The following is a 17,140-nucleotide window of genomic DNA, read 5'->3' as shown; positions in this document are numbered from 1 at the left end:
TGGATTATAAAATAACTCAAAAGTGGCATTTGTGTAACATTCTTTGTCTCTTTGCATCTTTAATTATTTTGTTTTGTTTGTGCATCACAAAGTAGATAATGCAAGTGTGGCACATTAATTTAACAAGCAATCTACTTTGGAAGCTCTGGGCTCTTTGGAGGATCTCTTCTCTTTAACTTGGCTAGGGAACCCCCAGCTGGCTCTCAACATGGTTCCCCTTGGAGCCATTAACAAGCCACACGATGAGTCAAGCTATTCTCCTCACGTCTTTCCTTCCTATTAAACAGCCAGTGTGTGGGCTATCATGCACAGTGATAAAGCTAAAAATAGAAATAAAAGAGAAAAAGACACCTTAGAAAAGTCTTGAGAAGCCCAGGAGACTAATAAGAGACAAGCAAGACCGGCATTAGTCCCTGCTGAGAGATGTAATGGAGCAGACATCTCAGAACTGCCAAAAAGAAGAATAGGGATTAGGGATATCCCCGTCCGATCTTTGAGATCAGAAATCGGTCCGATGTCCATCCATCCTTCCATCCATTTTCTATACCGCTTTATCCTCACATGGGTCGCGGGCGTGCTGGAGCCTATCCCAGCTATTTGCGGGCAAGAGGCAGGGTACACCCTGAACTGGTTGCCAGCCAATCGCAGGGCACATATAAACAAACAACCATTCGCGCACACACACTTAAGGGCAATTTAGAGTCTTCAATCAACCTACCATGCATGTTTTTGGGAAGTGGGAGGAAACCGGAGTTTAACTTCCATTGATTCTTTGGTTTTGTAACTTTGTGAGAACCGCTTTGGGGAAGGCCTTTTCATGTGATGGCCAGGGGCCTCACTTATCAACATTGTGTACGTACACACAGAACAGGGCCTGAAAGATACGTACGCAACTTGAGAGCTATCAAAATAAACTTGAGAGGAGTGGTGCGCATCTGTACAGCAACTCTGACACATGCGTAGGCATATTACACAGACAGGGGAATTCAGTGACGCAGTTGGTGAGGTGGGGAATGGAAGCCAGATTGTATGATGCCTCTCACACATTCAGTTTCACGTAATGTCAAACTTCAATGATAGATTATAAATAGATTTTGCACTTGCGTATGATTATATGTCCTTTTTTATGATGCTCCTCCTCCTCCTCCTCCAAGATAATTTTTGTTTTTTATTGATTGGTTGAGTGAGTGATTGATTGACGGATTGATTGCTTGATTGAGATGGATCTGATTGATGCAATCATAATGCCAAGATGTGAACCAATTAGTCTGATTACCGTATAAGCAAATATATAGTGACATTTGTGCATGATGGCACTCCTGGCACTGCTACCGGACGATGTAGATGGAAGAGTTGCAAGAATTAGGAGGGAGCAAGCCTTAGGCTCGGTACACACATTAAGATAATCGGCCTGTTTTTGTGCTGTTTCCACCCCTTCCCGACCAAGCACGTCAAACACCAGTGGATTCCGCAGACAGCAAGAAGTATTTTCCAAAGCAAGTAGTTTTTTGAGAACTTCATTTTACAAGGCTCTTGGCTGCGGCAACCTTCGGGAACACTCGGGAAACATCGGTGTGTAACCAGAAGTGTTTCTTCTTCTTCGGTTTTGTGAGATCATGTGTGATCACGCGAGACTTCGAGATCGGCGGCCCAATAGAATCTTTATGTGTGTGGTCTGCTGTGTTGAGATTCTCGGAGCACACCACACACATGACGACCAAAACTGTTGTATGCCCGATTTTATATTATGTATGGGGTCGGTAGCGGATAATAAATCTTTTAAGAGTGGAAAAATCTTAATGTGTGTACTAGGCCTTACCGCGAATATTTGGTCCCACCAGTAGGAGAAAAACTCTGTCGATGGCCGCAATTTTTGGGGGGGGTTTGTCCTTTTAATTCAGACCACTTACTTTGTATTTCTCCTTCTGTCATACCTGTCCAATGCACTGCATTCACCGCAGCAGTGATCTTTGCCACTTGCTGCATTTTCTTTTGTTTGTTGAGGCGCTGTCAAGGCCACCAAACAACCCCTTTAAGAAAGGTTTGATCAATGCAAAGAACCACCGGAATCTAAAATGAGCCATGCTGATCAATGCTATGTGAAGGGTGAATCATGGTGACAAGCAAAACAAAGGAAGAAATTTTTTTTTTTTTTTCTTCCTTTGTTTTGCTTGTCACCATGATTCACCCTTCACATAGCACTGATCAGCATGGCTCATTTTAGATTCCTCTGGTTCTTTGCATTGATCAAACCTTTCTTACAGGTTGTCTTATTAACAAAACAAGAGACATTTTTCAGACAATAAACACGGCGGCAGCCTGCAGAGCATTAGCGGGTTCTTCTAATATATGTGTATCACCTCTGAATGTAGTGCAGCGACAACCTGCACACTGTGAACATCAAGTATTGCAGAGAGCAGACAGACTGGTCACACTGCTGTCAAACCAACCTGTCAAGCAACCAGACGCAGCTCAATGCCAGTGTGAGATCACACGGGCACAGAAATACAACACATCTGTCAGGAACACGTTGACACAGGTGACCCAAAAACATTGTTGATGTGCTTTCTTTTTGACACCACAAAACAAGATCCATGACTTAACGACTATGAAATGTCATTTGACCAGTATGCATTGTTAACTGCATCTCACATGGCATAAAAGCCATACCATGAGGATAATTTTTTTTAAATTAATTTCACATCTTGTGTTCATACACCTCTTATAATTCCCCTCAGATCATTAGGGAGGCAGACATATATCACTTAGCAGGGCAGAAGCATATACATTTGTAGAGCATACTGTATGCATTATCTGCCAACTGTCAAAAGCTCTTGTCTAAAATGTGTTCAGTGCACTAGTTGCATTTAATTGTCTCCAGTAGATAACCATGATTTGGAATTTATCATTTAAATTACATTGCACATTGAAGACGATTGTAGAACAAGTGAAGTTTATTATTTGTTTTCTTTAAGTTGACTCCAACGAGTGCGGTTAAATACCCACCCTTCACCATAGCTAAACAAGCTACCATCTCAGCATGTAGCTCAGCAACATGAATCACATTTATTTGACTACGTTGAATGCTGTCTATTGAAATCGACCGCATGTGGGTTTTATGAAAATGAGCAAGCACTTGCATGCCAAATACGTGTATTGCTTCATAATGTGGGCTACTCTATTTATTTGAATCAACAAAGGCAATCTGCTGAGAATATTTAGGGCATATTGAGTCTTTTACAGTTTTTCATCTGGTAAATCACTGTCACGAATTTGGATTTTCTTGATGTTGGTGTGGCGGCCAAAGTGGAGGACTCAAACACAGGGAGACATTACAAAAAAGGCAAAACAAAAAGTACTACAGCATGATCAGAAAATACTGAATTAAAAGTCCCTAAATCATTACACAAAGTACCAAAGAAACACGAGACAAACAAAACACTCAACACTGAAGATCGGTGACATATAATCGCAGCAACGAACTAACAACACAGACGGAAATAAAGCAGCGACCTAAATACAAATTGACGTGGCCACAAGGCATACCTGGCCAAGATACAAGTGGCTGGAATGAGCTCCCTGGTTGACACATGGAGCAGGACTGACGAGAACTTTTGGAGACTAAAACCAAAGCCGAAGACAAGACATGAACATGGGATGCAGAAAAACAAGACATACCGTTTTTTCTCAATTGCTAAGATACTTTTTTTGAAACCAGGGGAATTGCTCGGCATATAGCCCTCCGACTACAGTATATCCCCTTCCTCACAAACACATGCCCACACGCACACACAAACACACACACACACACAGACACACACACACGCACATCGACACATACTGTCCCAGCAGCCCCACACCACTGCTGCACCTTTAGTAAAACTTCTATTGGAGATATTAATGAGTGCATGAATATATTTATTATACCAATTAACTTTGAAAATGGCAGCAAACGCATATATAACAGAAATAATGGGAAGTCAGCGTACTGCCTATTTTTAATTTTTTCAAATTGGCCAATCACTTGACTGTGACTCCGTTTTGAAAGTTCCAAATATAGTATACCTTTAAAGTTATAGTTTTAAAGAAATAAACGTAATAAAATTCCACTTCAATATGAAGAGTTTTTCTGTTGATGTCCAAAAGACTTTAACAAAGCACCTGGGGAAAGAAAAATGAAAATAGCATCCTATATTTGCTTAGCTTGCTTTAATACATACATGTACAGTGAACAATTGTGTGTGCCAATTAAAACTTTGAGATCTGTATGGAATAATTAATGAACAGTATTGCAGTAACAACTCCAATACTTCATGTTTACAGTTTGTTTATTGTAACATTTAGCCTCCACCAGAAAATTCAAGGAGATATATATCTTTCGATTCCAAACACAAATTAGTATCAGTTTGGACAGACCAAGCCGACGGCAAAATTGAAGTTGGTATCAATTTGTGCATTTGACAGCAAATGTATTAATCTGCTAACAGGAGAAATTATCATTTGTCAGCACAGGCCTTCCTTCTTGCAACAAGGCTAATAATGGCATATTGGCTGACTGTTCTGTGTAAACAAATTTGAACAGATATATGTTGTTTTGTCTCAACTTGTTTATTAGTGGGTCTGCTAACTAATGTGAGGCACCAAATTAAAAAAATATTAAATATATGCAAAAAACAATTAAGTTTATTAGTTTAAACATGAAATATCTTGTTGCTGTAGTGTATTCAATTGAATGTAGGTTGACAAGGAGTTGCAAATCATTGTATTCTGTTTTTTATTTACATTTTACACAATGTCCCAACTTAATTGGAATTGGGAAAAAGCTTGGACTTAAAATGCGACTTGTCTTTACATTTTAAGATGGAAAGAGATGTGACTCTGAAAGGAATGGGAAGGGTAAATTCAGCTCTGAAAGATGAACAAATGCAATATAGTGTTCTGCCACCTATTTGTAATCTGTGAATTCATGTATTCCCAATAATAATTCCTATTATTCACTGTTTTTGTGCTCAAGTCACAGCCCTATCTAATCTAAAAGTATTCTTTTGGCGGCAGCTTGTGGCATCTTAATGTCAATTAATGTTGAAGTGAGGGGAGGAGCTTAATTTAGTCAGGCCACATCTTTGTCTAATATAAAACTAGTGCTTTGCCACCATCTAGTGGCATATATCCTGCTCAGCCCCTATTCCCGTATAGCGGTGGGACACACACTTGTCACTATGGGCGGGCCATAGGGGATCTTGCTCACCCACCAAGATGGTTGTGCCCCCCGACTTTAGGCACGGTTCTCTAAAAATCTACCAAAGAAATTTGCATTCTATTTTATTTCATCACACGAGCTATTTTTCTGTTAGGAAATACTAGTGTTAAGCTCTTTATCACCAAAATATTACAAATATAAAGGAACAATGGTGTTATTTTGTGTGATTAATGGCCAATCTAATCTGCAACAGCCTATCACGGCTTTAGTGAAAATAATGTTTGGTGTGCCGGCCTACATGACGAATATGTCAATGTTGGCGCGCAACGGACCCACACATTTGTCAAAGTGAAAGTGATTTTTGTGCAATGGCATCACATATCTGTAAAATATGTACATATTTGTAAATAACTAGAGCCGAACAAGTACGCTATGGTCGACTGGCATACTCACAGTCTAGTCCGGACATATCAAAGAGCCCGTTTCATACAGAAAAGAAAACATGGGCTCCACAAAACTCTTTTGACATCTAGATGAAGATTGTTTTTCGTTTCCTTTTTTTTTTTTTTTTTTTTGCATCTAACAAAAATATTTGCAACTCCGGGGTAAACATGTTGGGTTGAAGCTTACTTTCAAATACAATATTAAATCTTCAAATGAGTCCTCCTCGTCTTCATGAAATAACAATCTGAACTGAAATTATCCACCTACAGAAAACCCAAAAATGCAGTTTACTCCTGCATTTTATCACTTGTACTGGAGTGTGAAAGTCAGCACACAGTCTATGCAAGCTGCACATTAGGGCAGTAGAATACTTAGAAATGTATACGTATGTACATCGACACCGCCTAAGCCCTTTCTATGCGATATTTCAGTGTGCCCGCGATATTGGATGGGGCCATTATATCTTTATATATTATATAACACCCCCCCCCCCCCCCCTTGCATTTCATGGGCCTCCCAGAAGACTGAAGTCTAGCGACAGATCAGGGGACTCTGTACACTAAATACTCATAATCATAAGCACAGCGAGGTTTGTCTCTGTGCCAGGTTTTGAATGTCATTACTACACTGCTGATTCTGGTACCACCTCCACACTGACAAGAAACCAGCCTCCACACTGGCTGCATGACAGCAGTGTGTATCCCTCACACTGGCACGTTTGCGCAAAATAGCAGAGCCCAAATAGAAAGAGTGTAGTGTTATGTTACACATAAATGAGAGCATGGTCAATCTCATTCATTCATTCTAATTATGTAGAACACGGCACGGTGGCCGTCTAGTTAGCACATCTGCCTCACAGTCCTGTTATTGTGGGTTAAAATCCGGGCTTGGGCCTTCCTGTGTAGAGTTTGCAAGTTCTGCCCGAGCCTGCGTGGGTTTTCTCCGGGTACTCCGGTTTCCTCGCACATTCCAAAAACATGCATGGCAGGTTAATTAAATACTTTCAATTGTCCTTAGGTGTGAATATGACTGTGAATGGTTGTTTGTCTATATGTGCCCAGTGATTGGCTGACAACCAGTTCAGGGTGAAGCCCGGTTCTCGCCCAAAGTGAGCTGGGATAGGCTTCAGCACACCCGCAACCCTAGTTAGGAAAAGCAGTACAGAGAGAGAGAGAGAGAGAGAGGGAGAGAGAGAAGAAGAAGAAGAAGGCTAACTGTGCATTCAAGAGACTAGATGCAATGTGTATTTCTTGACTATGTGAGCTCTCCAGTGCTCTCAGGGTGACCATTGACTGTGCATCCAGGCCAAGTTCATTCCAAGGAACTTGAATTTACAGTAATGTGCTTTAATACAGTCCAGTTGCAACCAATCAGCCTGAAGAGACTCAAAAGTGCGAATTAATAAACACTTTTTTAGACTAACCAAGAGCAATACGTAATTTTGATGGTGATGATAACGCAGAACAAATGAATTAATTATTTAGTCCCATCACAAAAACACCCAAAACATGTTAAAAGGTGCAGTTTGCTATAAAAAAGTGCCAATTAATTATGCACTTGATGCACTCAATGACAAATTGGTGGTATGAAAAACAATATCTTGCAACAGTGAACTGAGGAATAACATTGAAATGGGCAGAAAGCCCATTTAAAGTGCATTACTGTAGAATATTATTCAGCACAATAAAAGGGTCACTGGAATCTTTTCATTAGACTATTCCCTCATTCTCAGACTTAGCCTTTCTATTTACTCCTGCTGATGTATTTTTGCCCCCACTTTTCCAGACTCTGCATCTTCCATCTCACCTCCACTGTCTTAAGTCAGCATGACTTTGTTGCCTCTCTATTCTTACTCTTACTTTCCCTCCCTCTTATGCCTTTCTTGGGCCAACTGCATGATTTTGGCTACTGTGCTCTCATTACGATCACGTTCCGCATCCAGCAGGACTAGGACTGATGTTCTCTCGTAAATTAGCTATATTCTCCCTAAACCGTCTGGTCAAGGTGGTGGCACAAACTGGATCATGAATTGCTGATCATCTCTCATCAGACTGATTTAATTTGTTCTCACCTCCTGTCACACAAGCACCCTGCTCAGGTTTAGAAATCGGATATGACACGCGCACCTACTTCTACTCCCCCGTCGTTGTAGACAAAAAAAGCCTCATAAAGTGCACAGGCAGACAGTGCTTTCTATTGGGATCAAAGAGTACAATTGACCTCATAAACAAAGCAGCTACTCAGGTTTATGGAAAATACAGTATGTATGAAAATAATTTCTGCATGCAAATGTTTGAACGTGCTGAAGTGATGGAAACATTGAACATTTTAATCCCAGTATCATGCCCCATCACCTCCCTGAAAGGATTGGCATAGTCTCGGAGGAAAAGAAAAATGAAACGCTCCTGGAGAAAACATGCGCGGTTTGCCAATGAATCAATAAGCAAGCACGTCATCCAAAAATGATACCAGCAAACAAAGACACCCACCGTATGGCTTCGTCCCACAGCTGAGAGGGGCAATGTTAACATCCAGACTCACTGAACACCCTATTGTACTATTGCTGCTGCTGCTCCTGCCCTTCCAATATAACACGCTCGCTCACTTGCTCACTCACGCAGCAAAGGCCAACCAGAAGCAACGTTCTTGAATACTCCACAGGCACTCGGTCTCGCTCTCCTGCTTCCCCTCTCTCACTTTCTCTCGTTGCCATTCACAAATGCAAAGAGATGGTCACTTTCCACTCACAAATCTGACTAATAAAAAGTTGACAGGGGATTCAGCCTGCCAGTAGGAAAACCATTCCTCAATGTTGTTCTCCATCCATTTTCTATACTGTTTGTGAGCTGGAGCCTATCCCAGCTTGTCTCAAAATATGCATCGTAACAGGGGATGCATCAGATTGAGTACATGTACTTACATTTGAATACTCGCTGATACCGAGTACAGATAATGCCATTAAGTCTTGCAATTTTTGATTAAAATTCATTTTATTTTAATTGAATATTGTTCAAAAACATTTTTTCTTAAACATGGCATGTTTCACTCAAATTTAACACTTTTGACAGTTACTACTTGTTATTACATAACACTAACAGAATAAAGCTAATATTACAAAAAAAAACAATTCATTACAACTGTGATTGTTATTGTGTTTTAACTAAGGCATTCCAATACAAATGTTAATTCCCCGCGTAAAGAGTTTTATATTACTATACAGAAAGAAATAATTATTCTTTAATTTACGAAGTGCACCTGAAGGTAGCTCACGCAGACGTTTTATGACTGCTAGTGTAACCAAGAAAGGCGGCACGCGAGCCAGGATTAATGACATATCAAGTATTAACACCAAAACCCATCTTTCCATCACATCAACCCCATTCTACAGCAACTTCACCGAATTCAAACTCCTCCTTTACACCTTCAAGGCCATTCACAACCTTGCCCCTCCATTACTTGTCTGACGACCTCTAAATTGGTACGCCAGTCCACACCCTGTGTATTATTGTGTATTATTATTATTAAATGGGTGAAAACTAAGACAAACAAACAAAATACATAAAACTGACTTTGAGATGCATAGAGTTAGCTACAACACAGTTCATTCAGCACAGGTCACTCCATTCTGCAGAGGATAATTTACAGTTGACTAAGTGTTGTCGTCCTCAAAGTATCTTCACACAAATGGCTGACATATCTCCTGACCAGAAGGTAAGAGGCTGGTGATGTGGTATTAGAGCGTACAGTATCTGAGAATTTTTACAAGTACCAAGAATAGTCCCTCAGATGTGAGACACCCACCCACGTCTTACAGCCCTGATTAGTGTGGCCGCACCCGCGACCACAACCACACCTCTGACTTCTGCGTTAACCATCCATGAACAGGATGTGAGACGCATCTTCAAACAACAGAAGATTAACAAAGCGGCAGGACCGGACCATGTATCCCCATCCTGCCTCAAAGTCTGCGCGGACCAGCTCGCTCCAGTCTTCACTCAGATCTTCAACAGATCTTTGGAAATGTGCGAAGTTCCATCCTGTTTCAAACGCTCCACCATCATTCCAGTCCCCAAGAAACCTGCAATCTCTGGTCTGAATGACTACAGGCCTGTCGCTTTGACATCTGTGGTCATGAAGTCCTTTGAACGTCTCGTGCTGGACCACCTCAAGAGTGTCACAGGTCCCCTGCTGGACCCCCTGCAGTTTGCCTACCAAGCGAACAGGTCTGCGGATGATGCAGTCAACATGGGACTGCACTTCATCCTAGAACACCTCGACAGTGCAGGGACCTACGCGAGGATCCTGTTCGTGGACTTCAGCTCAGCGTTCAACACCATCATCCCTGAACTCCTTTCAACCAAGCTTCTCCAGCTCAGCGTCTCACCTGCCATCTGCCAGTGGATTTACAGCTTTCTGACGGGCAGGACACAGCAGGTCAGGCTGGGGGAGGCCACCTCATCCACACGCAGCATCAGCACTGGGGCGCCCCAAGGTTGTGTCCTCTCTCCGCTGCTCTTCTCTCTCTACACGAACGACTGCACATCAGCGAACCCGACTGTCAAGCTCCTGAAGTTTGCAGATGACACCACTGTCATCGGCCTCATCAAGGACGGTGACGAGTCTGCATATCGACAGGAAGCGGAGCGGCTGGAGCTGTGGTGCGGCCGACACAACCTGGAGCTGAACACGCTCAAGACGGTAGAGATGATCGTGGACTTCAGGAGGCATCCTTCGCCACAGCTGCCCCTCACGTTGTCCAGCTGCCTTGTGTCAACCGTCGAGACCTTCAAGTTCCTGGGAATTACAATCTCTCAGGACCTGAAGTGGGCGACCAACATCAACTCCGTCCTCAAAAAGGCCCAGCAGAGGATGTACTTCCTGCGGCTTCTGAGAAAGCACGGCCTGCCACCGGAGCTGCTGAGACAGTTCTACACAGCGGTCATCGAATCGGTCCTGTGTTCTTCCATCACAGTCTGGTTTGGTGCTGCTACAAAAAAGGACAAACTCCGACTGCAACGGACAATCAAAACTGCTGAAAGGATTGTCGGTACCCCCCTACCCACCATTGAGGACTTGCACGCTGCCAGAACTAAGACAAGGGCGTGCAAAATCCTCTCGGACCGTCTGCACCCCGGTCACCAGCTCTTCCAGCTCCTTCCCTCAGGTAGGCGCTACCGATCAACGCAAACTAGAACTAGTAGACATTCCAACAGCTTCTTCCCTCTTGCGATCAACTTCTTAAACACCTAACCTATAATTCCATTACAATAAGCTAGCAGTTTTTGACTTGAGTTAGTTGTCACATTTCTGTAGGGCCAATTATGTATTACTCGTGCACTCACTGTAGTTGTCTCGCCATGCTGCACTATTTGCATATACTGGCCACTCATGCCAGAGTAGCATCTGCTCCATTTGCACACTGATTGAGGAGTATCTGTAACATTTGCACAACCAACATTGTCCCAGATGATCGCACTACTCGTCACTTTAAACCGCATACACTCCTTGAAGTCTCAGCGCCCTTTGCACTATGGTCATTGCACCGGACTATCGCAATATTAGTCATTCGAACTGCTCTAAGTGCTAGAGGACTCTGCATCTTTTTGCACAATTGTTTTTTGTCAATGTCTTTATGTCTCCAAAGTGTTCTGTAAATTGACTGTCTGTTGTACTAGAGCGGCTCCAACTACCGGAGACAAATTCCTTGTGTGTTTTGGACATACTTGGCAAATAAAGATGATTCTGATTCTGATTCTGATTAGTCGGTGGATGGATGTGTCACGTACGTGGTTAGGGCGAAGGCGAGTAACGCAAGGCAAGAACATGGTGGACCCAATTGCAGGGAAGCAGGGAGGCAAGGCAGGAGTGCGGGAGTCTCAAAATAATTATATTTAATCTTCAAAAAGGGAAAACAAGGATATTGGCTAAAGCAAAACTGAACGAAGTCCCACAACAGATAATCAAACCAAAGTCACAAAGAAACACTTGAATATCTAAAACTGGAAACAAACTATGACCTGTGAGTAAGACGTGGAATAGATAGGGGAAATGACACCTGACAATGACATACCACAATGATAAAGACAACTGACGACTATGACATGGCAAAGACATGTGACAACAACAATGAACCGACAAGAACTGAAAGAAACCAGGGAACTAAATGCAAACAGATAGACGAGACAACGAGGAACACCTGGACAAGGCACGAGTGGCTGGAGAGAGCTGATTGGTCGACACAAAGCAGACGAGAACAGGTGGACACAACAACTTAATGAGCATACGACAAACATGGAACACAGGAAAACATGGAACAAAACTAAACACAACCCAAACCAAAACACAGACCATGACAGGATGGATTTATAATGACTTTATTTGTATACGGAAGCATCTTTAAAAACATGTTTACAAAGTACTTTGTCAGAAGAAAAGCAAACATAAGACAAAATAAGAGGCTACCACAAGTATAAATACACAAACATACACCAGCTGTCACACGATCTACCAAATAAAACCGAGTGAAGAACCAAGCAATGCAAGAACCCAATAGGAACTGAGACCAAGAACTTTGATGTAGATTTGTAAAAACAATGAAATACATTGCAAGATCGGCTTGCTTGTGACTCGTTACACATCACAGAGATATGCACACATTTGCATGGACAGCAGAGCATTATATCTATGCACACATAACAGGTATTCACAATGTGACAGAGCAGCTCATACAGGCATTGCAAGCCACTCCTCCTCCATCCTTTTTTTAGTGCCGCGTTATCATTGGAGGAGGATTTATCACAGCAGAAAGAAGGAGGGCACCCTTGCAATGGACAGATGTGATTGACCTCAGTGGAAATAGTGAACTTGGACATGAACACCGCGGGCCGGTGGACGACTGATTAGAGTGTCTGCCTCACAGTTCTGAGGACTGGGGTTCAATTCCCGGCCCCGCCTGTGTGGAGTTTGCATGTTCGACCCGTGCCTGTGTGGGTTTTCTCCGGGCATTGCGGCTTCTTCCCACATCCCAGAAATATGCATTGTAGGTACGGGCAATCTAGAGTATTCAATTAACTTAACATACATGTTTTTAGGATGTGGGAGGAAACCGGAGTGCCCGGAGAAAACCCACACAGGCACAGGAAGAACATGCAAACCCCACACAGGCGAGGCCAGATTTGAACCCGAGTCCTCAGGACTGTGATGCAGATGTGCTAACCAGTCGTCCACCGTGCCGCCCTTTCAGAATTTATTCCATACTTTCAATCAATAATCAATCAACCAAATGTAAAGCACCCATGAGGAGTAAGTCCAACATATAACGAGAGTGGTAAATCGACCAACTTTATACTTACAGATTCACAAAGGTGCCATACATCAAATAACTATACCAATTTGTCTGATTATTGCTCTTCTTTGCTCTCACCACTCATCCAGTTTTCCTCTCTTGTCTTCCATTTGATTATTTAAACCAGAAAACCCTAAACTCCCCATTTGTCTCGGTTTTCCAATTCTGAAAACCTTTAGCTCGATGCCACACCAGCAGCACAACAACCGAATAAATCTAAAAAAATGACACGACTGCAAGTATTTCTCATAAACTGTAAATTACAGATGCCAACGGCAATGCAGCAAGCACAAAAACAATCTAATGAGATCCAATACAAGAGCTGCATCAAAAAAAACTGCTTTAACACTCGCTATAATCCATATATAGTTATTAGGCTTTACACAATCAGGATTTTTGGGGCCGATCAGCAAGTTTAAAAAAACGATAACCAATCACTGATCCAATAACTAGATGGAGCAATGTGTCTATTTACGACTTGTTCATTTATTGTTTATACATGTGTACTGTATAATGAGTATCTTCAAATTTATTCACTTGCTTTTACACAAAAGTTAAAAAAGCAATGACCTCTAGGGGGCATTCAAGGATTGGCCACTGACATACTGTAAGTTTAGGTCAAATCAACATTACAACATGAAAGAAATAATGGGTGCTAACTTACTGTAATTATATTACTTTAACAAATACTGTTAATGACATGCTTACTCTAACTTTATCACTATCCCGGCTATATGGACGGGTGTTGTCCAGAGGTTGGATCCGTTTGGCTTTTCCTTTCCTTTTTTTTTTTTCCCCCATGCTGTGTTCCTTGAACGCGGCATGCTCCTCCTTGTGTACATTCTTCAGGTGCCTGATCAAATTAGTTGTTTAGATGAAGTTTCCCACGACGTACTTCAGTTGTGCATTGACTGCAAATAACTGTTGTTTGTCTGAGACATCGCAAAATAGTCCCACACCGACAACGTGTTTTTTCACTGACAAGATTGAAAAAAACTTGATTGGCTGTCAGATAATTACAGTACTACGCCACAAGACACGTGACAAGGCTAGAAATAAACTAGCGTTTGGATTTATACATGACAGCGACACGGAGTTAATGTCTTTTGCGAAGCCGATCGATGACATTGATCAGATTGGTGAATTATGACATGAAAGCCGATAGGCCGATCAGCATAGAATGATAATTATCAGCCGATACCGATCGAACCGATCAGATCGGTGTAAATAGTTATTAATTATGTGAATGCTGAAGAGCGTTTGTACTTACATATTTCTCAACCAATTCAAACCACTCCAATGTTATAGTATTCCGCACATTCCGGACAACATTCAGATCAGCCTGAAACACATTCCTGGAATTCTGACCAATCAAATCCATCCATCCAGCCATCCATCCATCCATCTATTCTCTGTACCGCTTATCCTCATTAGGGTCGCAGGTACTGTATGCTGGAGCCTATCCCAGCTAACTTTGGGCGACAGGCGGGGTACACACTGAACTGGTCGCCTGCCAGTGGCAGGGTACATACAGACAAACAACCATTCACTCTCACATTCACACCTAGGGATAATTTCATTTTCAATTAACCTACCATGCATGTTTTGGAAATGTGGCAGAAAAACAGAGTACCCAAAGAAAACTCACGCAGGCACGGGGAGGACATGCAAACTCCACACAAGAAGGCCGGATTTGAACCCACTCCCTCTGAACTGTGAGGTAGATGTGTTAATGAGTCACCCACCGTGTCGCCAACAATCAAATCAATGGAGAAATTCAAACAAATAACAAATAATTAATTAAATAAAATGTTCAGAATTTAATTAAGAGTAGAGCAACTGCAGCTGCTGCCAATGCAAGAGGCTGACACACACTGGGAGCTTGGCCAAACACGGCATGACCAGCACTGCTTCCTTTAAATCTATACATGGATTTATGTTTACTTCTTGGTAAATACCTGCACTTTTTTTTATGTCTCATTTCTGCTTGTCCATCACTTGCTACTTGAAATTATAAACTTCTTGTCTAACTTCTCTGTCTTAGCTGCATTCTCAGGCATTCCCAGACTGGTTCCCATCTGTAATTGAGCAACCCAAAGATAAATTTAAGGACAATGTTAAGCTAACAGTCTAACTAATTACAAGATATTAGAGAAGGACAGGCAGTACAGTGGCCTTGTGGTTAGCTTGCCTTGCCAGGTTGCATTCCAAAAACATGCATTTTAGATTAATTGGAGACTCCAAATTGTCTATAGGTGTGAATGGTTGTATGTCTATATGTGCCTAGTGATTGGCTGGTGACCAGTCCAGGGTGCCTCTTGTCCAAAGCCAACTGGAAAATTCTCGACGGCAGTCAATCAAGTAATGAATGCTAAGCGTACCTCGCCATTAAAAAAAAACAAAAACAAAAACAAAAAACAAAAAAAAAACGTAATGTAGCATTTGTACAAATAATACAAATGCATTTAGCATTTGTATTATTGATTACTAGTTGCTGCCACATACTGGTACCTGTGTAATTGTTTACTTGGCAATAGGGGTTGTTTCATGTGTTCATATACACTAAACACAGTGACATCAGATACTGTGTATGTGTCATTTGAAAACATCCATCCATTCATCCATCCATTTTCTGAGCCATTTATACACACAAGGGTCGCAGGAGTGCTGGAGCCTATCCCAGCTATCTTCCCAGCTATCTTCGGGCAGGTTAAAGGTACACTCTGAACTGGTTGCCAGCCAATCGCAGGGCACATATAAACAAACTACCATTCGCACTCACATTCACAACTAGGGGCGATTTTAGAGTCTTTAATTAACCTACAATGCATGTTTTTGGGATGTGGGAGGAAACCGGAGTGCCCGGAGAAAACTCACGCAGGCACGGGGAGAACACGCAAACTCCACACAGAACTGTGAAGCAGACGCTCTAACCAGTCGTCCACCGTGCCGCCACACTTGAAACAATAAGTCTAAAAAAGATTTGATCTGGGCACTAAATTAGAATTGGGCACTTAAACCCGCAGTATGAATCCAGCCTGAATCAGCGTACCGCTGTTGGCAGCAACAATAACATACCTGAGCAAGCTAGAGATAAGACAAAAGAGACTACCTGCAACTGTTATGCATCTTGCAACACCTCATTTAGAACACAGTCAGACAGACTGTTAGGTCTGTCTGACTGTGTTCTGGAAAGAGTGTACAATAGAAATACAGTACATGCAGGTACATAATTTTAGGGTAGATGAAGAGGCTGACCTTTCAAAGGAAAACTCTCTCTCCACACAAAAACAAAGTGTCATCTCATCATCCCATACTCCAGACCTGGAAGGAAGCCCTCGACATGAGCGTTTGTAGTAACAAACCCCATGAGTCATCATTTTTCATTATAATGTAGCTGTGCCTACGTCAACTCTTATCCAGCCACAGGCTTCTATAATAACCACAGTAAAATTAGTTCCTGAAAATTTGACGTGGTCATTCTCCAGAATAAATAATAAAAACTAAATCTCAAGGGCTTTTCAACCATTTGTTTACCAAAATACCTGTGCGTTGGCTCTTCCTGAACACAGAGAAGCAATAACCAAACATTGAGGTGAAAAGTGGGAAGGAAATCTTCATTTTAAATTTGGCATATTATATACCTGCCTGCGGCACGGTGGTCGACTGGTTAGAGCGTCAGCCTCACAGTTCTGAGGAGTGGGGTTCAATCCCCGGTCCCGCCTGTGTGGAGTTTGCATGTTCTCCCTGTGCCTGCGTGGGTTTTCTCCGGGCACTCCGGTTTCCTCCCACATCCCAAAAACATGCATTAATTGGGGACCCTAAATTGCCCATAGGTGTGAATGTGAGTGCGAATGTTGTTTGTTTGTATGTGCCCTGCGATTGGCTGGGCACATACAAACCTGCCCTATGATAGCTGTGATAGGCTCCGGCACGCACGTGACCCTAGTGAGGAGAAGCGGCTCAGAAAATGGATATGCCTGCCTCACAGTTCTGGGGACCGGGGTTGAAATCCGGGCCCCGCCTGTGTGGAGTTTGCATGTTCTCCCCGTGCCTGGGTGGGTTTTCTCCGGGCACTCCGGTTTCCTCCCACATCCCAAAAACATGCGTGGTAGGTTGATTGGAGACTCTAAATTGCCCGTAGGTGTGAA

At 42.4% G+C, this 17,140-nt stretch overlaps 1 protein-coding gene across 6 annotated transcripts in view; it reads right to left on the bottom strand.

Annotated features, from left to right (window-relative positions):
- mctp1a (multiple C2 domains, transmembrane 1a) overlaps nucleotides 1-17,140 on the bottom strand; it is a 141,940-nt gene that overhangs the window by 102,430 nt on the left and 22,370 nt on the right. The window lies entirely within an intron of this gene.

The sequence above is a fragment of the Phycodurus eques genome, chromosome 3 (assembly GCF_024500275.1).
Source record: "Phycodurus eques isolate BA_2022a chromosome 3, UOR_Pequ_1.1, whole genome shotgun sequence".
NCBI classification, from domain to species: Eukaryota; Metazoa; Chordata; class Actinopteri; order Syngnathiformes; family Syngnathidae; genus Phycodurus; species Phycodurus eques.
The sequence above is the reverse complement of the archived record's forward strand: the minus strand, read 5'-3'. Positions and strand labels throughout refer to the sequence as shown.